The following is a 22,441-nucleotide window of genomic DNA, read 5'->3' on the forward strand; positions in this document are numbered from 1 at the left end:
ACCTTGTCCTGCTGCCTGAAAACCACTTAAACCTTCTCAGCCCCTTCTGCAGCCCCTGTGCTTGCTCTGAACCTCCAGTGCATCCCTTCTCCTGAGGTATGGCTGCCAGCCCCATCTGGAAAGGTGCCTTAGATATTTGCTGATGTGATTTCTGTTTTGAGCCAATATTCTCCCTTTTCTAATAATGCACCCTGCACACCTGCCACAGTTAGAAAATTTGTGGTGAAAATAACAGATCTCTGAGCCCCCACTTCTCTAGAAAATCCAAACATACATCTGAAACCTCCCAGGAAGCTAAAATGGGAATATTCGGTTGCCAGGGATGTCTTCAGACTTAAGCTTTGAAACCATCCTTAGTTGCTGATACTTCCGTGGAAAAGTGATTTTGTTTTAAATAGCAGTGGGATGAGATAGCAGCCTAAATTCAAATCGCATTAGAGCGTTAAATCCTGTCTTCTCACCTCTGAATGTAATTAATTGTTATGACTCAGTAACACAGCTTTTAGTTTTGAGAATGGTGCTATTTAAAGAGAAAGGCTTCGGCTCTGGAGATTGCTTTCGGTAACCAAGCTGTTTGCAAAAACAGGTTTGGTGAAGTAGAGAATGTGTTTAAACTCAAATGGCACTCCTGCCGCAACTACCAATCAGGGAACTAGGTGAGAGGAGGGGACAAGGGACAGAGGAGGCTGGAGGGAAGTAGCAAGAGACAACCTCCTGCCCAAGGTTTTGCTCCCAAGTTTTCCCATTCAGGAGAAACCTGCAATGGAGGGTGAATGAAACAGAGACATCTACTGGCTAGAGGTGAGATGTGCATTTATTTGGATGCCACCCTACTCTGCTCTGTGACATCAGAAACTCACCCTTTCTTGTGATTCAGAAAATGCTGCTTTACAATGCAAACAGGTTTGTGCTGAGAAAGCAACCACTTTTGAAGTAAGCAAGAGGATTTGGGTATCATGAGTGAAAATACTAGGCAATAAGAATGTGCCAAATTTCACGTACTTACAATTATCTAAGCAGGTCTAATCTTGTTAATAAATTCCATTTCAAGGAAAATGACAAAAGAAAATTAAAAAGAATGACAAAGTCCACATGAGCTATAAACACAACATTTGATACAGAAAATAGTTACAATCATCCCTAGAAGTTTTATTAGGACATATTTAATCTAATGCATGGTGCTGAGCCCTAACATAAACAACCTACATATCCAAATCAAGAGAATGGTGAAATTGAATCAGGGTCCAAAATATCAAAGGAATATGAAAATATTATGCAGTCATTAAAGAGTATAATTATGAAGTGTGGCAGCATAAAAAAGTTTACAAACTGGATTTTTTTGAAAGTATGCTAAAATGTGCATAATATTAGTATATATATAAAATATATATATCAATCTCATTAACAGTGGAAATGAGCTGGGGGAGATTTAGGTTGACTTCTGGCCTTCCAACTGTTTATCAAAGTGACGACTTTTGACAAGCCATTTGCCTTGCTGAACCTCAGGTTTTTCGTCTGAAAAAAGAATGATTGTACTACTCAACACGTGGGATTATTGGGAACTGTGAGTTAACATATACAGCATGCCTGGCACATAGTAGGTGTGCAGAAAATATTCACTTTCATCCCCATTACTTTTCTCCTCTTCTTAACCACTGAAATCATCAAATTCTCACAAAGTGTCCTATGCTTCCTGGGGATAAGTCATTTCCATTTACAATATTTGTAGATGTCAATGATTTGATGTAGTTTATCAAGTAAAAATAGCAGGCCACATTAAAGGTCATTTACAATTCTAATGTAAGAAGATGGCCAGCAATTTATTATGGTTGTATATTTAGCAGAGCAAGCATTAGAACGTTCTTCTAATGGCATCATTAACCTTACTTCAAAAACACCAAAACATTCATAGATAAGTAATTTAAAAACATTTGAACATTCATTGAACTATTTAAACCTCCCTGTAGTGGCAGAGTCACTGACTTTTGACCCCCTACACAGTGACAGATGTTTATTGGGATATTAGGATGATCATTTCCCCCCTTTAAAGGAAACATTTTGGATTGGGGTTGTGGCTCAGAGGTAGAGCGCTCACCTAGCATACGTGAGGCACTGGGTTTGATCCTCAGCACCACATAATAATAAAATAAATGAATTGTGTCCATCTACAACTAAAAAATAAATACTTTTAAAAATATAGAGCATTTTTTTTAAAAAAGGAAACATTCACTGTTCATCTTGGCCAACTGGTTAACAAGTGAAAGGTGCAGGACTAGCTAATATGTCTCCTCGTTCCCTCACTAGCCTTAGACATATGATAGATTATTTTCAAAGATGGCCACAAAAATCTCCCACCTCCTGGAAGCCATGTCCTGTGACTTGCCACCTTCTTCCATTATGAGAAGGAATCTGCCCACACTCCTTCAGTACCTTGTGACTTACTTAGCTATACAGTGCGGTGGATGTGACACTGTGACACCATGGAGCTTCAGAGCCTGGGCCACGTCTTTCTGCTCTCACCCTCTTGGAACCTGAGATCATCTCGTGAAGAAGCTGGGACTGGTCTCTTGGCAATGAGAACCAGGTAGAGGGGGGCCAAGCCCTGGAGTGAGCTCATCTTAGAACACCCAGCTCAAGCCCACAGAGGACAGCAGCCACATGAGTGACCCAGGTGTGACAGCAGAAGAACCCCCAGCTGAGACCAACCCATATTGCTGACCCCTGGAATCATGAGCACATAACATGTTTTTTTTAACCCTATAGTTTTGAGGTGGCTTTCTAGGTAGAGGTAGATGATGAATGGAGGGAACATCACTAAGTGTCAGTCCTTCCCATTTTACCACCCCCTCTCCTACCAATGATTGCATCAGGGGTGGCACTCAGTAGAACGAACATAAAGACTAGAAGGAGATTTGTACATGGAGGAGGGGGGGGGGAAGTCCTAGGGAACAAAACTGACTAAATGATATTGTTACAGTGTGTGCATGAATGAATATATAACAACAAATTCCATTATAATTATATAATTATATGCACCCATAAAAATCAATTCTAAAAAAGACATGCTTTCTTGTTTGGGGTTACTTCTGCTCACCCACACCCACAGCTGTATCCTACTTTCTGATTGTGTGGGTCAAGTTTTCAAGTTGCAATGTTTAAATTTTCTAGTAATCCTCTCTAGAGGCAGATAGGAAGGGGGCCATCAGCCATATGATGATCAAGGTAAATGTACGGTAAATGTGAAGTCATCTGCTCTTGCAGACCTTCTCACCTGCTCTGAATCACTGTCCATACAAAGATAACCACCCATCCTTCTGTGGCTCCTGTTCTAATGAGGGCAGTCTGCAGAGTGGTGCCTAGGTCTGCTTCCCCCAGAGTTATACCACAAAGGGGCAACTTTATTCCCGTTATTGTTCTCTGTGGCCAGTTCCTCTCTTTACCATCCCTGACCAACTCCTCGGCTATACAATCCCCAATTCACTCTCCTGAGCACTTGCATGAAGTTACACCTTATGCTGTCTTCCCACCTCATGCCTTCTCCATCTGAGCTGATTTCACACGAAAACCAATCTTTCTATGCTTCTGATTTTTTTCTCTCTCTCTTCCTTCCCACTTCCATTACCAAAGCCAAGTATGACTTATGCTAAAACGTATAGGAAATGTGATGGGCATAATTTGTAGAAATAGAATTGTCTAGGAAAAAAAGGGGAGGGCCTCCTCCTTTTGCTTCACTCAAAACCTCCATGGAGAGCTGTGCAGTTCAAAACCTGCCCTACCAAAAGTGGTAGCCCTGGATGAACTTCTTTCCCCTGCCTTCCTTCAGAGATTTCCAGGACGTCTCCAACATAAAAAGCATAAAGGAATGGCATAGATAAAGTTGGTGGCCATATGGATGAGAATTGTGAGAGAGGTAAGGAAAATACAGACTCTCCATCTTAAATAAACTCCACCTGGAGATGCAAATAAAGTATCTGCAGAAACTATAGCTGTGTTTTTGTATTCTGTGCTCTGTTTTAATTGTCATACTGTAAGTGACAGGCAGAAGGATCAGGAGGTCATCAGTGACCTCTTAAAGCGTGGCAGCATTCAGGATTTGTTAGCCATGGTGGAGCGGGTGTTGCAATATGCCATCCAGATCCCCCAACACTGTGGAGTTCCGAGGATGCTGATCAAGGGTCCACAGCTGAGTCTTTCTCTCAGCACCACCTCCAGCTGCAGGGAGCTGTCTTGCACTAGGATATGTTCCTTTCCTTCATGCATCCTGCTCCAAAGACTGCTCCCTGTGGTGTGCAGAGGCCTCAGTGGGGGAGCTTTTATGCTCCCCAGCTTCCTGTTGGACCAAAGTTCAGTTGCGAAGGCCTCACAGTTCAACCTTTCTCTTTATAGAAACCTGCTTCCCTCACTTGCTTACAGACTCTGAAGTAGGGATCTGGGAGCCAGACCACCCCCCTCCCACCCCATGGTAGAGTGCTAATCACCTCTGGAAGACAGTGGGAGGGCAACTGAGAACTGAAATGGGGTACCCATGGAAGAGAAATGCTGATGGTTGCAAAGCCTCTGCATTAGAGAGACTGAGGGGAAACAGTAATTATATGGATTATGGGATGAGATGGCCACTGGGAACTCAAGGAGAAGCCACTGGTGATTAAGGTGAAGTATGAAAGCCAGGGTGCTCCTTCAAAACATGCACAGAGACTCTCACCTCCTGCAACTAAATGGTGCAGAAAGCTGATGATCTGGCTCAGAATCCATTATACCAAGAGTGGATCCACCACTCCAGAAAGTGCTGTGTCAAGTTCAAGAAGCTCACTGAGAAGACGTGAGATCCTGGGGCCTGGCTGGGGACACAGGTCAATGGCAGATTCCCTGACCCCTCTGAACCCAGAAAAGAGGCCCACGCCTCTTCCAAGAGAAGCACTGCTCTCCTCATTCATGAATGGAAGAGAAGGAACCAAACTTTGCTTTGCAAGATCACTATTTTAACATAATCACATTTTATAGAATACTGTGCACAACAAAAGCAGAAACCACATTCTTTGTAAATACACATAAACATTTGCCACTGTTCCACAGCACAGGGCAGCAACTTTAAAAGAGCTGAAATTAAATAAAATGTGATCTCGGACCACAACAGAATTAACTCAGCAATCAGTAACAGAGAGGTGCCTTGGAAATCTACTAATATTTGGAAATTCATGTTTTCATGGTTAATTAACCAGTGGATCAAAGAAGAAACCATAAAGGAAAATTTTAAATGTTTTATTTAATGATAAACAACAGCCTATCAAGATGGCTGCATACCACAATAGCAGTATGTGGAGAGGAATTCATAACTTATATTTAGAAAAGATATCTAGAATCAATTATCTCAGCTTCTCCCTGAGGGAAAAAAAAAAAAAAAGAGTGGGCTGCCTGGGACGCTCCAACGTGACTGCTTGAATATAAAATGTCACAACCATTTCAGAAAATAACTTGGCGGTTTCTGATAAAGTTGAACATATGCTTATCGTATGACCCAGCAATCCTGCTTCTAGGTATTTACCCAAGAAAAATGAGAACATATGTCCACACAAAGACGTGAGTATTTATAGCAGCTCTAGTCATCATAGGCCCAACTGGAGACTGCCCAAGAAGGAATTGAGACATGTATGGTCAGACAAACTGTGGTATATCCTTAGAGTGGAACGCTCTTCGGCAGGAAAAAGGAGGAAACAACAGCATTATGCAACCACAGGGAAGACTCTTAAAAATATCGTGTCAAGCAAAAGAAGCTGGACCCGAAAACCTACACATTGGATCATTCCATTAATATTAAATTCTAAAGAAAGTAAAACCATGTCTACAACCTATAGTGACAAAAAGGAGTTCAGTTGTTTCCTGGGGCTGGAGGGAGGATGGGGGGCGGGCCGGGGGGGCAAGCTCTAATTCAATATTCATGGAGAAGAGGGAGCTTTCTGCAATGGAAGGCCCTATTTCTTGATAGTGGGGATAATGAGTCAAAACTCATCAAACTTACACTTCAGGCATGTGAGTTTAATTCTGTGTAAATCATACCTTAAAAGAGGTCATTTTTTAAAAGGATATGTGTCCAGGAAGGACTCACCTGGTCACAGATGTGATGGGCCTGCATCATCAGGTGGATGTAGGCTGCTCTCTACATGGGGGCAGGGAATAAAGCACTTGGCACCCATGTGACATCCTGGGGTGTCCCTCAGAACACCCATGCCCAGATTTCTACAGTAAGAAGAAAAATGCTGCTTGGCCAGGGAAGGACAAGAGGAGGAGAAACTGAGCTCCCTTCGGGTACAACGGGATGGTGGCCTGGCCTCTGTGTCCAGCTGGGCCACCAGCTGAGGTTGGAGGGAACCTGAGCTGGTAGTAAAGGAGGAGGAGGACGAGCATCGATTGGGCCCTAACTCCAGGTGCACTGATGGGGCTGAACTCGGTCCCACTACTCTTTCTCTAGGAACCATCTTCACAAAGCGAGACCTACCAGGAACCTGGAGATGCTATCCTTGAGGAGGTGAGCCTAGTACATGAGGGAAGAGCATCTGAGGCAGGCAAGGGGTGGACTTTGGTAGACACTGGCCCACACAGAGACCTCCTCCTACTCCTTCAGGGAGGATAGAGGGCTGACAGCTCACAGCTGGGCCCCACCACGGCTTTGCCCTTGACCTAGGGAAGCCAACCTGCCTGAAGTTCTGCCCCCTCCCCGGGATGTTCATGCCTGATGGCGGGATGGCTCATGGATACACCGCCTGCCTCAGCGGTTATCAAAAGTAACTTTTGCTGAACTTTAAAAGTTGAAAAACAAAGAATATCACCAAGAAAAAAATACATGCTTCATATAATCTGGCCAGGTAAAGAAAATCATGTTTTAGTTGGATAGCGAAACAAATCAAAATAACTCATAAGTATGTTTATAGTTTAGACTATACTGTCCAGTCACACACTACTGAATGATGGTGAAGGCTCTGAGAAACTCACGTTAGCCAACGTCAGAGGACAAATGCACACACCTAGATGGTGTAGGTCAACCACTCAACGCGACCTCTGGAGCTCTGTCTGCGCTTGCTGCTGGCACGACAGCACACAACTTTAGAACATTTTTTTGTAAGCGGAGGAGGACATTCTCAAATAATGATGTAAAGGACAGCATAGCAAGTGCATGGCCATTTGTTACCATCGTCAGGTGTCATGTACTGAGCCATATGTGCAGGACTTCTGCATGACTGGTAGTACAGTAGGTTCACACCAACCCCTCCACAGACAGGAAGAGCAGACTGCTACAGTGTGGGGCACGGCTGTTGTCCCTGGGTGAGAGTATGATCACTGATGGGACCAAAGTCATGTGTTCAGGTCGTCACTGACCACACTTCGCTCTGTGGCACAGGGCAGGCTACTCAGTTCCAAGACCTCCTTTTGTCCTGATTGCTCTATTTTCTGCCTGGGTGGACACCCTCCAGTAAAGCTCCACAGAGGATGAGCATCCACAGGGTGAAGAGAGCATCTGCTCTTTGCTTACAGAGCTCACCCTGAAGGCACGAGGGCACAGTCCTGCTCTGGATGTCACAGTCTGGACACCTGAAGTTCCAGAATTTCAACATATCATGATATTTTCTTATTATTGCTCTGCCCACCTTCTCCCAAACATTTCTGCTTTTATTTGTTATCACCAAAACCAAAGCCACACTCTATGTGAAAGAAAGTAAAGTAAATAAATAAACAAACAAACACACTTTGTAACCTCATGTAGCCTGGTCCTGGTTGGGGGAAGAGCTGGGGGTGGGTGGAGTTAGCCCCTTATACAGCAAAGAAGCATACACAGGAAACAAGGACACAGACTTGAACCCCCTCCTCTCATTCCACCACTCACGTTCTCCCTTCTCCCTAACTCAGGGCTCCCAGATACTCTCTTCACCCTGTCCATGCTCACCTCCACAGAGTTCCACTGAAAGAGTATTTACACATGTGCAAAATAAAGCAATACTGGAAAAGAGTAGCCTCCAAGCTGAATAAACAGTTCTGGGCCTCAGAGTGAAGTTTTGGTCAAGGATGGACTGATTTCACTCAAAGTTGTGAAATCAGTTTAATGAGTCATGATTGTAAAAAAATAAAGCAGATAGAAGAAAAAAGAACAAAAACTAACAAAGTGTGCCAACAAGAAAGGTAAGTGCTGCTTCATGAAGCCTCTGTTTCAGCTGCATGCGCGAGCACGTGCCACACATCATAATTCAAGATCTGCTCTCACGATGTGTCGTAAAGGCTGCTGACATCCTCCCCCATAGCCTGAACAACAGTTGAAAACCACCACTTTTCAAAAGTTCAGGCTGTCAAAGATATCCATCATCTGTCCCCAGATCCTCCACTTTCCAGCTCCAACACACACACACACACACACACACACACACACACACACTCACACACACACTCACCACCTCCATCAACAACACCATCACTACCTCTACCACTTACCTCTGTCCCTGTCTTCCTTCCTATCTGTAGTTTTAAAAAGAAAAAAATATAGGGGAATATGTCTAATGATAGAGTAAATGATAGCAAAAATATCAGATACCAAATGGTTTTAATGGCACTGTCTAGATGATGGTTCTCTAGGTGATTTTAATTGTGCCCTTCACTTGTTCTGCAATTATCAAAACTTTCCAACAGATGAAAGCTTGGAATCCAGTCAGACAGACCTGCGCTCAAGTATAGAAACAGTTCTGCTACATCTGTAAATAAATAGTATTCTATGCTTTTTAGAAAATGTGGGTGTTTTTAATGTCAGATCATGTGCTTCTGCAATGACCACACGTGACACTTTGGGCTCTGCATGATCCCCCTGAGAATGTCACCATCTGCGCTCCCCCTTGCTTCTCCTGGATGAACAATGGGGACTCAACTTTCTCATCTTCCCTTCTTGATGTATACTTTTTCAGTGTATCTGAAAATACAATTTTAGAGCATCGTGTTGAGTTAAAAGGCATAATGGCAAATTTCAATGGTTTATTCTCTGGTGAGTTACTGAGCTTTTATTAAGCTTTGGGGCTGATATTCATCACTTTGTAATTTTGAGATTCTTCCCTCTACCATCCAAAGGCTCATTAATAATGGCAAGAATAGAGAATCAGAAAGCCTTGCATTTCTCCTACAATACTATTTCACATGAATTCATAAACTTCATAAACATTTATTGCTCCCCAGATAGTCAGTCCCCATGATGTCATCATGAGATGTGAGAAAGTTTAAGGACTTCATCATCTATCGGGAGCAGGATGGGTGTAGAACCCAGGACTGGGTACCCACCCCAGCCCTGCCACTGACTCACCAAGTGATTTTGAGAAAGTCACTTCACCTCCTAGTCTCATTTTGTCATCTGTGAAATAAATGGTTTGGATTAGTTTACCTCTTTAGCTTTGCTCTAGCTTTAAATTTTTATTATTCTATCCTTTGGCCAATGATCCCATTAAAAGCATATAATGTGGCACATCAATAACACTAATGGAATTCTTTAAGACCTGTGACTGTTTCCAAATTTCTCACCATCACTCAGATCTAATTTTACAACAGGAGTAGCTATGTGACTTTGTCCTTCGGGAATTTTCACACCAAGCATGAGAGATAACAGTGAGACAGCATGAAGAGGGGTGTAAGAGATGGGATTAGAAGTTATTTCATATCCTAATTTGCTGGTGTGGAACTATTTATATCCAACATATTGCTGTAAGGCAGATGGAAGGTTAAAACAGAAAATGATATCCCATAGAATAACGAATCCTCAGTTGCTAAGAACATTGTTTCTATACTGCTAGTCCTGGGAGTAAGAATTTCAACAACTTCCTCTAGAACTAGCTAATTCCAAAATGCATGATCACACTTCAACAGAATTCCACCTGGTAGTTTTCATTAGCGACTCCATCTCTATTCTATAGCATTCCCAAAAGAATTTTATCACCCTTGACCCTCATCACTGGTTAACATCATCCATCTGCCTTCCTCCAGCTATGATTTAAATGTACAATGTACAATGTTTAGAACAGGAACTTTTAAATTGCAGCCCCAAATCAAAACATACTGGGATTATTCAGAATTCTGAACCTACCTAGGAACAAGAAATTTTACTGTAAAATATTTTTAATTCCCAGCACAAATTATAGTTTATATGGACAAGAAATATAATATTTGAAATCACAATGGTTACTATACTTCTAACAACCCTACCAATGTCAAAAATCTGTGGTCATGTGACTCTGACCTAGTTAGAATCACAATAGCAAGGATAGTGGAAGGAGACAATCATCATTACACAAAATTCATGTATGAAGATGTGAATTTGGTGTCAACATACCATATATACAAATAGAGATTTGGTAAATTGTTCATAAAGGCATATTAACAATTGTAATGCAAAAAAAAATATGAATGTAATGCACTCCACTATTGTCATGTATGTAAGAAATGTTATAATAATAAAAAAAGATGAATGGATAAAGAAAACATGGAATATAAAAATAAATCACAATTGCAAGGGCTCCTTCTAAGGAACCCTCACCTGGGCCAGCCAATCTGCTACCCCCTCCTGGAACCCTTTCAAAGGCTCATGTTAGCCCCATTTTATTAGTGAGAAAATGGAGGCATAGAAGGGTGAAATAATATGCCCCAAATCACACTGCTACAAGTAGACATAGCTGGGGTCTATATGTAGGTGCATCTGGCTCCTAGTAGTATAAGCTCTTAAACCCGAGGGGAGCCAGGACTGTCTCAGCAGCAACATTGAAATGCTGGTGAAAGAGATCAGCTAATCCAGCCCAGCTCTCTGGGAGATTAACTGATATGTCCAAACTCACTTGACTAGTTAGTGTTAGGCTAGGACCAGACCTCTGGAGTCTCTGCCAGCTATGTTACAACACAAAGCCAAGGTTGAGTTAGTAGCAGAACATGCCCAGCACTGAGCTATGCATACCTGATGTGTATGATCACATTAGTCCTGGCACTACTTTTACCTCTGCTTTATGAAAAGGGACAATGAATCAGATTGTAAGGCAGAGCTCTTAACCCAGGACTTCAGCCTTGCTAGTCAGTCTCCAAAGCACCTGCTATAGCCCACAAAGACCCAGGTGAGGACGCTGGCCCAGTAGTAGGGTTCCGAAGGCTCCTCTCCTCCTGGACCTATATGCCACATCTCTGGGTGGGTCTTGGCACTGGACTTCCTCTCTCATTGTGCAAGTGCACTGCCCTCCTGAGGTTTGGGACTGACCACAGAATGTCCTTGGAGCCACTTCCTGAGCGAGTGTCCAGGATGCCTTTGCCACTGACGTAAACTCTGCAGAGTGCAAAAGTAACCATCCTCTGATTTCCAAATGTATGTTGACCTTAGGAAATACTCCCCAAGGCTTATGCAAATGATGCGAATGCCATCGTGACTCTTGGTATGTGTTGCCAAATTGCCTCTGAAAAGGATTGTGAAAATATAAAGTCAGCAATAAAGTATGGGGACATCACAGCACCATTAGCATTGGGTATTTTCATTAGATTCTATTTAGTGACTTAGGAAAAATGAAACAAAACCAAAAAGCGTTATGATTCTACTTTACAAGTGAAATTGAAATTGTTGTTATTAAAGCAATTGTATGGCTCCCTTTGTAAATTATCTGATTATATCTTGTTTTTAATATAATTATCCACTCTATGTATATTCTGAAATTTATTACCACATGTAATATAGCTTAAATCTTTAACCTTCATCTGCTGCTCCCTTTCCAACTTCCAATTTTGTTTGAGTTATTCAGTAATTAGCATGGTCAGAGGATTGTTCGTTTCAGCACCTACCTTCCTTTCCCCCATCCAGTAATAAAAACACTCATCACTAACAGTAGCAATTTCATTGTTTTGAATTTCTGTATAGAACACTATTTTTATGTTTTTACTCCTGAATGGCAAAAGCCTTTAAGGCTATTTTTTCTGATTATATTTTTATGTATCCTATATATTTCTATTAGGATGTTCTTCACGATTCTATACATGCATATATATACTTAGAAAGCATTTTTGGTACCTAAGATATTTAAAATACATATCAAGATATGTCAAGATATTTAAAATACATATTTTTTTTTTCTATTTTTATTGTATTACCATCAGATAATATTCTAACACCATGTGTTAACAATGTTATAACGTTATTGTTTGATTTTTGTGTGACTACATGGCCTTCTTCAAATATGTTTCACATATTGTCAAGAAACAATTTTCTTATTTTTGAGAATAAGTCTAATATAAATTTTAATATATATTCATGGGTAAAAAATTGTGGCATATTAATATGTCCATATCATAGAGTTAGTCTTAGAAATAAAAAGGAGTTGTTAATACATGTATTATATGCATGAACTTGAAAATAATTATTTGTAGTGAAAAACCTAGATAAAAGTGAGGACATGATGTGATGCCACTATATAAAATTCTGAAAAATGCAAGTAAATATATAGTGACAGAAATAAATCAATCATTGTTTGGGAATGGGGAGAGACAGAGGGACAGGACATAAAGATCCTCCAATATCATGAGAAAATGTTTTGGGGGTGATGAATATGTTTGATACCCTGATTATAGTGCTAGTTTCAAATTGTATACTTAAAATATGTTCACTTTATTGTGTGTTGGTTATCTTAACAAAGCTATTATAAAAATAAATTTCATCTGTTTCTTCATATCTTTTCAGGCAGCTACTAGAAAATTTTTAATTGCATACATGGCTCAAGTTACATTTTTATTGGCCACTGCTGATCTAGATTTAACCACCATTTTGCACAGAACATGGGAGATGAAAGAAACATGATAAGCAACACCTTGGGATTCAATCCGTAAAGCCAGAATGCTGACACTGTAGTACAAAAGATCAGGTTCCTTCAAAAAACATGACAAGGGAATTCATAGATAAAAAGGGATTTATGAAAATTAGCAGCCCGTGACATTTTTAGAGCCTCATTTGAACACTCAAACAAAATGGGAAATTCACGTTGACTTTTATGCTACTAAGGAATCACCTTTCATTAGACTGGGTGTATTAGTGGGTACTGACTCTCACCTCAGCACACCTGGGAAGACAGCTCTGCTCTCCATACCTTCCAGGAGCCGAGTGGTTTCACTTATGACATCAACATCACAAATGTCTGACTCTTTATCCTCCGTAGATGCACGTGGGCTGACCCATTAAGAGAAGGGAAAAGAGACACCATCAGCCATAACCATCCTCAGAGAATTCAAGTCCGATTGCGCTCATGGTAGCCATGAGGAAATCACCAGTAACGGGACCAATGTCGTCCCTTTCATCTCCCATGTTCACTAGTAGACAGACAGTCACCTCCCACTCTCCCCCTCTTCTCCCTCCCACACTTCTTGTCTGTAGTCCCTGGATATCAAACTGACTCTCCTTCACTGCAGACACCATCGTTATTTCTCCCACAGTCCTTCCCTCCGCCCTTGTGTAATTAAACTTGGGCACTCCACTTCTTGTGTCTCCAGAATCAGCAAATGACCTCAGATACTATTTCCTAAGCCTTTTTCATTTTGGTGTCATAGAGTTCTAAAGAGAGGTTTAAAATTGTTAACGGAGGAACGTGAGTTTACAAGACACAACTAAGAATCTCTGAGTTACCCTCATCTATTCCATTGTATTAGAAAAACAAATAGACCCAACTCCATTTTTTTATTGACACAAGTCCTTTCATTTTCCTAGCACGTTGCTACTCTAAGTATGGTCCACAGACAAGTCCAGAAACTGAGAACACACAGTTAAATATTTGTACAGCAACTTGGCAGAGAAATTTTATATCTTCTAAATCAAATTTTAAAAATAGAGCTTGTATTTTATGTTTTATTTTTAAATATTTATTTTCCTAGTGATTTATTTTTATTGTATCAGCCTGTGAAAGATTAAGACTTAAAAAATAAAAACTTGCTCCAAAAAGTAGCAAATGTTTTTAACCCCAGTGGATAATGTTTGTCAAAATCTAGTGTGTAGACACCAGAAGTAGGTGTCTATTAAAATGCAGATCCCTGGACCCCAATCAGGACCTACTAAGAATAACATTTGAGAATCTGCTTTTTTTTAACTTCACCATTATTTTTTACTTTTTAAATTGCTACAAAATAAGGTATTTATCATGTACATTATGTTTTTACAAAATATATATATATATATATATATATATATATATATATACACACACACATAGTAGATTGCCTGAATCAAACTGATAATGATATCCTCCCGGTTCATCCATGTTGTTAGAAATGGCAGGATTTCTTTCTTTTTAAAGGTCAAATGTACTCCATGTATGTGTGTTTGTGTGTATCACATTTTTTTCTTCATCAATTCATCCACTGATAGACATGCAGTAGATTTCATATCTTGAAATAATGCTGAACACAAACATAGAAGTGCAGATATCTCTTTGACATACTGATTTCACTTCCTTTGAATAAATACCTAGTAGTATAATTGCTGGATCACATTGTAATTCCACTTCTAACATTTTGAGGAACCTCCATACTGTTTTCCAAAATAGCTGCACTAATTTACATTCCCACCAACAGTACGTCAATGTTTCCTTTCCTCCCATCTTCTCTAACATGCTATCTTTCATCTTTTGATAATGGCCATTCTAATGGTTGTGAATTTAGATCTTATTGTGGTTTTAATTAAATTTCTTTGGTGATATCACATTGAGCATCTTAGCCATATTGAGCCATGTTTGCCATGTTGAGAAATATCTGTTAAGATCCTAGTCCAAACCAAATCTCCACCACGATGGCTTAGGAACTGACTTCCTTAACAAGACTCCTAAAGCACAAGAAGTAAAATCAAGAATCAATAAATGGGGTGGATTCAAACTAAAACCTTCTTTTCAGCAAAGGAAACAATAAAAATTGTTAAGAGAGAACCTACAGAATAGGAGAAAATCTTTACCGCCACACACTTCAGGTAGAATATTAATCTCCAGGATATATAAAAATTTCAAAAAACTTAACACCAAAAAAACAGATAACTCAATCAATAAATGGGCTAAGGAACTGAACAGACACTTCACAGAAGAAGAAACACAATCAATTAACATATGAAAAAAATGTTCATCACCTTTAGCTATTAGAGAAATGCAAATCAAAACTATTCTAAGATTTCATCTCACTCCAGTCAGAATGGCAATACAAGCAACCATAAGTGTTGGTGAGGATGTGGGGGAAAAGGTACACTTATACATTGCTGGTGGGATTGCAAATTGTTGCAATCACTATGGAAAGCAGTATGGAGATTCCTCAGAAAATTAGGAATGGGACCACTATTTGACCCAGTTATCCCATTCCTTGGTTTATACCCAAAGGATTTAAAATCAACATACTATAGTGAGACAGCCACATCAATGTCTATAGCAGCTCAATTCACAATAGCTACACTATGGAACCAACCTAGATACCTTTCAACCGATGAATGGATAAAGAAAATGTGGTACTTATACGCAATGGAATATTACTCAGCATTAAAACCTTCTTTTACGAAATTATGGCATTTGCAGGTAAATGTATGGAGCTGGAGAATATCATGGTAAGCAAAATAAGCCAAACTCAAAAAAAAAAACCAAAGGCCTTATGCTTTCTCTGATAAGTGGACATTAATCCATAATGGGGGGTTGGAGGTAGGGAAGAATGAAGGAATTTTGGATTGTGCAGAGGGGAGGGAGGAGGTAGATTTTGGAGATAGAAAGGATGGTGGAATGAGATGGTCATTTTACTCCACATACATATATGAATGCACTACAGGTGTTGACTCTGCACCATATTAAGCCCAGAGGAAGAAGAAATTGTGCTCCATTTGTGTACAGTGTGTCAAAATGCATTCTGCTGTCATGTATAACTAATTAGAACAATTTTTTTTTTAAAAAAAGATCCTATGCCAATTTTAAATTTAGTTATTTATTTTCTTGCTACAACATGAGCATCCCTAATCCAAAAATTCCAAGCCTGAAATGTTCCAAAGTCCAAATCTTTCTGAGCACTGACATGGTAACAAAAGTGGAAAATTCTGCATCTGACCTCATGTGATGCATAACAATTAAACTGAAGACACATCAAATATTTGGTATAAAATTCCCTGTAAGCTATGTGTATATGAAAGATGAATGGATTTCACGTTTAGACTTGATTCTCTCCCTGGGATATCTCCTTATATGCATGCAAATGTTCCAAAACCTGAAATTAAAAAAAAAAAACACCTTGTGTCCAGAGCATTTCAGATAAGAGATCCTCCACCTATATGAAATTGATAAGAGTTCTTTATCTATTCTAGACACCAACCCCTAATTAGGTGTATGGTTTGCAAATATTCTCTCCCAAAGTGGTTAACCCTTTGCCTTGTTGATTGCTTCCTTGGCTGTGCAGAGCTCTTCAGTTTGATGGGAGAATGTGCACTTTAATCTAGGTTCCTGGTGATCCTCCTGCACAGTGACATTTGAAAACCATCGATCCAGGCCAGTTCTGTCTGAAGGAACTTTCTACAGTGAAGAATATATTCTAATTCTGCACTGTCCAGTGCAGTGGCCACTAAGCACCTATAGCTATGAAGCACTTGGAATGTAGCTAGTGTGACAGGGGAACTAAACTTTACATTTCAGTGAATTTTAATTAATGAAAACATAAATCACCACGTGTGGCTAATGGCTACAGTACTGGGCAACACAGCCCTGGGGAGTCACCAACTTCGAGGGTGGTAGAAGATGAAAAACTGGAGAAGCTGCTGAATATGGGCATGATAGACCCTTATGAGTGCAGATGGTTCTACAGTTAATGGAAACTTTACTCCGGCTTCATGAGGCTAATTACAGGTGCTCCTCGATTCCTAATGGGGCTACTTCCCTTATGATAGGGTTACATCTCAATAAACCTGTCTTAAACTTAAAGGATTGTAAGTTGAAAATGCACTTAATACACCTATCCTACTGACCTTCATAGCCCAGCCTACCCTCCCTTGAATGTGCCTGGAACATTTCCATTAGCCCACAACTGGGCATTGAGAGAGGGTCATGAAATGCATATTGCTCTCCTGGAAAAAGATGAAAATGAGGCTTCTGCTGAATGCCTGTTGCTTTCATACCATCACAACTTGAAAACCTGTAAATCAAACCATCTTAAGTAGAGGACCATCTGTATATCTATTCACACTTAAAATTTTTATCTTAGGGTCATTCTCTGAGAGGGATTCCCCAGGTTTATTGATGTTGAAGCTGAAGTGAACACTATACATCCATAGAAAGAAGCAGCTGCTAGCTACTTGCTTGTTCCTCCTAGCATGGATTGATCTCGCCCACAATGCAGGCATTTTACTAGTTGCTAACTTGGGGGGAAATCATGGAATAAATGATAACCTAAAGCAAAAAAAAAAATGTCTTTTGATAAATCTGCAGTGATTTACTTATGAGGCCAATTTAGAAATTGGGGGAAATTTAGACAGGGATCCCAGGGCAAACTTGGCTCCAATGCAGAAAAGATGTGACAATTCTCATTCCAGATGCTACTTAAGCAATAGGTTTGGAAAGGTAGCCATTGGCATGTATAAATTATTTCTGCAATTATACCACACTAGGATAATATGGGTGGCAGGCAAAAGTTAACATATGACAAGGGGATCTATGCACTTCCAAACTCTGAAATTGGGATCTGAAGTGGATGAATATAAGAATAACAGTCTTTACCCACTACATACTACAAAGATTAAAAATATGTATTTGTTAGTTAAATTTATGCTATTGTAATAAAATGCTTGAGATAATCATCTTATAAGGAGAAAAGAATTATTTTTGTTAATGGTTTTGCTCCATTGTCATTCAGCCCCTGTTGCCTTTGGACTCAAGGTGAGATAATACATCATGGTAGGGAGCACATGGTGGAGGAAGCTTTTACCTCAAGGCAGCTGGAAAACAGAGAGAGAGGAAAGAGCTGCCGTCCCAATATCTCCTTCAGGGACACACCTCAATGACCTAACTTCCTTCCATGAAGCTCCACCTTTCAAAATGTAAATGTGCCCACCACCTCCCAATAGCTCCATAAACTCAGAGCCAAGCTCTTAACACATAGGCATTTGGGGGACACTTATCCTAACCATAGCAATATTATTCAGTCCATTCTAATATTGAAAAATTAATGCTTGAGTAAATAAAAAATATCATCTGTGATTTTATTTCTACCCCTATGGATTTCAAGCATGGATAACTTCCAGAATGATAGGGAGGTCTATAAGGAGTCATTTATTTTGCTGATGAAGAAAATGAAAAAAATATGTTAAAGACAAGTTTTTAAAACAATGTTTCTTTCATACTGAATCATCTAGAAATAGTATTAGATCAAATAAATTTTAAAAAGAACTACACAAGTAGAGAGAGAGTTCATGTTCATTTATAGAAAAACTCAGTATTGTCAAGATAACTATTGCCCCCAACTTGATCTCTAAATTCCATGCAATCCCAATCAAAATTACAGATATCAATGCATTGATCCTGAACTTTACATGGAGAGGCAGAAAGACAGCCAACCAATGCTGAAGGACAACACCCTGGAGGACCGATGCTTCTCGACTTCAAGATTTGCAAAGTTACTGTAAGCAAGGCGGTGTGGTATTAAAATAGCATCAGGGACGTTTCTAAAAATCTTCTGTGTCTAACCTTATTGAATTCATTTTTCTTTCTTCACTCTTAGATTTTCTTTAACCATCCCTTCTAACAGGAATCTGAGAGAAAGAAAATAGGTGAAAAAGAAGAAGTAGAGAGGCACTTGGGAAAACTTTTATTTGTACACATCCCACCCTCCCTTGGATCCTCCAGACAACACCCCAAAGCTAATACTACCTGTGTTCAGTCAAAAACTCTACTTTGAATAGATGGATGCAAAAGTCTGTTTTGTACCTTTCTAAGGAGCATGTGCAGAAATGCAGATCAATATACTGCTTCCTTTACTGGGAGCCAATTAGGGTGCTTAGGGATGCAATTTGTTAACAAGCTGCTTATCTTTCTGCAGAGTTTTGAAACAGTTTTCAGAAAAACAGCCTTCTATTCTCTAGTCACACTCTGAATAGCATAATATAAATAATTTGATGCTGTGAACAAGGGCACATTGGACTTCCCCCTCTAACTAACTGTGGGCAGCTTATTCAGGCTCTATGAACCCATTTTCTAATCCATGTAAAGGAAGGAAGTCATAAGATTCATTGTATTCTCCAACTTTTAGGGATGCTGTCAGATGGTGATTAATTCTCACACAGTAAAGGCATAGACACTGGTACGTAAGTGTTGATAATGTATTATTATATAATCTGTTGAAAGTTACATTGTTACTTAGATTGACAACTAACTGGATTCTCTTAACCACTGAGCACACTGCTTCTTCAAAGGCATTCTCTGTTCTCTAAGTTTTGGCCACCCAGAAGAATTTCTGAAATTTTGAGCACTGCAAGCTGAGTGTAGCCAGCCACTGAGGGAGAAGAGACACTGTATTCTTCTGGATTCCTTGTGTAACAGAAATTAAAACCACTAGCCTTGAAATAAGCCTCTATGGTCTATACAGATGCAGCTTTAGGATTCCTGGGCGCTGTTTACCAGAGCTCCAGGAAGGTGGAAAGCACGAAACTTCAAAATATAGTAGTCAAATTAAGGAGCTGGTAAACACATTGGGAAAGAGTTCTTCAGAATAGTACCAGCGGTTTGTATCACATATATTTTTTTAAGAGGAAAACAAAATATCATAGGTTTTAAAATGTGTGCTCAAAATGGTAAGGTTAATAAAGGAAAAAGAGGCAAGTGCTGATCTGGTCAGGCCAAAGACCATCTTTGGGGCACCAGGAAACAGAACAAGGGCGGGCTCCCTTCTGCTCTCATCCTTGCCATGGGCCTTCCAGATGGCACAGGCTGGGGATGATGGCACTGGTCCCCTTGATCAGCTGAGCGGGGTGGCTCTACCATGCCTCTCAAAAGAATTTTCTCCATTAACTTGCCAATGAGCAAGTGAAGGTGACTGATCTCAGCCCTCCTAAATGGCAAACAATAACTATTTTGAAAAACAAACTTCTTCTTTCAAGTAAAAGAGCCAAGTAACAAGGGAAGACATAAAGCTCCACCCTGGCCAGATCTCCCTGATGTCACCTCGATGTGGCTGAAGTGTGCCAGCTCCAGAGGTGCTAGGGTACAATAACAACATGCTGCCTGGAGAGGAGGTCTGTTTCCCTACACATTGGCAGAGCCAAAGGAGAGGGGCTCACACACACACACACACACACAAACACACACACACACACACAAAATCCTCTTCTTAATAAATTTCTTTGCTCTGATTTTTTTTTTGTTAATTCCACATAATGGTTTCTGGAGGTGACATTGCTGGGCTTGCTCTGTTTTGAAAAAGGGTACTACCCCTAACTCTATATCTTCATATTATTTCACTTAGTTCAGCTTTTTCTAGCTTTTCATCTCGTGCTACAGGCTTTGAGCTTGCTTCAACCAAAACAGAAGCAAATAATGTGAAAAACAAACTCTCATTTTTTTCCACTTCTTCTATTTCATTGTCCAAAAGGCCAGGGTTTTGCGCATGTCCCTCTTTCACTTGGGGACCAGACATGTGTCTACTACATTCCATTTTCTAGAATAAGGTGCGGTTTGCATGAGATCTTGCTTATTGAAATGCAAGCCGCTTGTGTTCTTTCTTTTGATTCAAATAACAGCCATTTGTTTCCCTTAATAAGCATAGGTTTTTCTCTTTCAATATTGTCTTTCACTACACTGGGAAAAAAGTACTGGTTGAAAAAATGTTTACCAGTATGTTGGGACTGCTCTCTCTGCGCAGGCCAAGGTGCTAGCAGGCTTTGCTTTCTCCTCTGAAGCTTCCTCCGTGGCTCTGAGTTCTCAGCAGGAAGCCTCAGCAGCAAGACCACAAGAACAACGTGAGAAATGAGATGAGGACAAGCCACCGAGGTGTTCAAATGAAGCCCTGGTGATGACTCTTTAACCTCAATGACACAATCACAGTTCTCGGTAAGGAGGGGTCCTGAATCACCTGTCCAGTTCTGCCAGAAATAAAAGGGTTTCACTTTGCTTTGATTCGATGGGAAACTGGAAGAGGAAGAAACCTAAGGATAAAATCTGGAGAACGTTCATTCCTCATGCTAAGAAAGAAACCACCACCAACAGAAACTAGGGAATAGACGCTTTCAACTGATTAACAAAGGATCTACAGCATGCAGAAGGATTAAGTAAGTGTTGGGGTAATGGGTAAGAAGAGATCCTGAACTGCTGGCCTTGAGATTAGCCTAACTCTCAGAACTCCATGTCCCTAGCCCAGGAGTCCCTTAACAGGAATGTATGAAATTTCTTCCCAAAAATATTTTCCAAAGGCAATTTTTTGTTATGTATGCACCTTGAAAAATATTTGTGTGAAAAACATTTTTACCACCAACAAAGCTGCTTACAAATAATGATTCAATTGTTTTCTCATTTTCTCATTCAAAGACATTTGTAACTGTTAATCAGAGCTTCCAATCAGCAAGGAGATGAACACGGTTAGCACATTAAATTGATACAATACTTGCCAAAGGCAAATTAGCTTATTTTCTTAGCTTGCATGATCTTATCATAGGAAAATATATGGATTCTGTTAAGCTCTTAGAAAAAAAATGAGATTAATTTATGAGCTTTTATTGTATCGGAAAAATTCTGAAGTTGGGGGACTTTGTGATAACAGTTATCATGTTTGTCCTTGATGGATAATTTCTCAAATTCTGATTCTTCTATTCTTTTCAACTTGGACAAAATAAACAAACGGAGACTTGAAGAAAATGTTACAATAGAGAGGACATACAAAACTATGCTAGATCATTCCCTTTTACAAATATTGAGAATGATAAAATCAATCTCTCTCTCTCTCTCTCTCTCTCTCTCTCTCTCTCTCTCTCTCTCTCTCTCTCTCCCCCCTCCCCTCTCTTGTTTTGGTTTTAACCAGAGATTGAACCCAGGAGCACTTAGCCACTGAGCCCTTTTTATGTTTTATTTAGAAACAGGGTCTCACTAAGTCATTTTGGGCCTCACTAAGTTTGCTGAGGCTGGCTTTGAACTTGTGCTCCTCCTACCTCAACCTCTTGAGCCATTTAGATAACAAGTGTGAGCTACCATGCCTGGCTAGAATAATAATCTTTATTATTGAGTTGGTGGCTGATCATATATTTTTGGTCAAAACTTCAATGCTAATAATTTTACTCAGAGTTTTAATAAGATTTGTTGCATCCATTTTCTTTTATAAACCAAAGGAGAGCTCAGAGAAAAACTTTAGCTTCTGGATTGTCGCTCTTGGCTGATCTTTAATATCATAAACAGTCGACAAAGACATGTCAATAGTATATTCCTGCAAG

The sequence above is a fragment of the Spermophilus citellus genome (genome assembly GCF_964194105.1).
Source record: "Spermophilus citellus genome assembly, chromosome: 11".
In the NCBI taxonomy this organism is placed as follows: Eukaryota; Metazoa; Chordata; class Mammalia; order Rodentia; family Sciuridae; genus Spermophilus; species Spermophilus citellus.